Source organism: Sinocyclocheilus rhinocerous, unplaced genomic scaffold (genome assembly GCF_001515625.1).
Source record: "Sinocyclocheilus rhinocerous isolate Xijiao unplaced genomic scaffold, SAMN03320098_v1.1 C35640632, whole genome shotgun sequence".
In the NCBI taxonomy this organism is placed as follows: Eukaryota; Metazoa; Chordata; class Actinopteri; order Cypriniformes; family Cyprinidae; genus Sinocyclocheilus; species Sinocyclocheilus rhinocerous.
Window position 1 is genome coordinate 1 of NW_015758530.1, and position 561 is coordinate 561.

The window sequence follows — 561 nt, forward strand, 5'->3', positions numbered from 1 at the left end:
ACGGATTTGGCAATTTGCTTGAAATATCTAATATTATGATGCAACCATTTGAGTCATATATTCAGCATGCATTTGAACCAGTATTTGCAGAGAATGTGTCAGACGTATCTCAGGCTCATTAGCTTTAAGACAACAGACGGTTGTTGTGTGACCTACCTGCCCATTCCTCTGAATCCACTAATTTCATTCAGCTTCTTACAGGCTTCCGCAACAGAAACATCGTCATCGTGATCCCTTGGGTGGAAAATAACAAACAATTTTTCAGTGAGAAAAACAGAGATGACTGTTCTCGTTCTGAAGGACATATGCTGATGCAGTTTACCATATGTCCAGATGGAGCAGGTCATTGTGAACATCATCAATGTCACTGTGGAAAACAAACACATTTAAAAATGCACAGATCATCTAATAATATCTATTCAATTCTAACAGTAGGATACTCACAAAACAAAGTGTTCATTCCACACTGGGTTAAGAGTCTCTGGTTTGACATCAGTCACCTGGATATCTCGGCCCGCCAGCACTTCCTTAACACTGGAGCGCTTCTCTAACTTTTCCCGT

General features: G+C 40.3%; 1 long non-coding RNA gene across 1 annotated transcript; it reads right to left on the minus strand.

Annotated features, from left to right (window-relative positions):
• LOC107735007 (uncharacterized) lies at positions 1 to 502 on the minus strand. The gene is made up of 4 exons (XR_001639251.1): positions 445 to 502; positions 323 to 367; positions 157 to 234; positions 1 to 27 (listed from the first exon to the last, which is right to left on the minus strand). It is a non-coding gene; the product is annotated as an uncharacterized LOC107735007 (long non-coding RNA).
• Between the last annotated feature and the right edge of the window lie 59 nt (positions 503 to 561).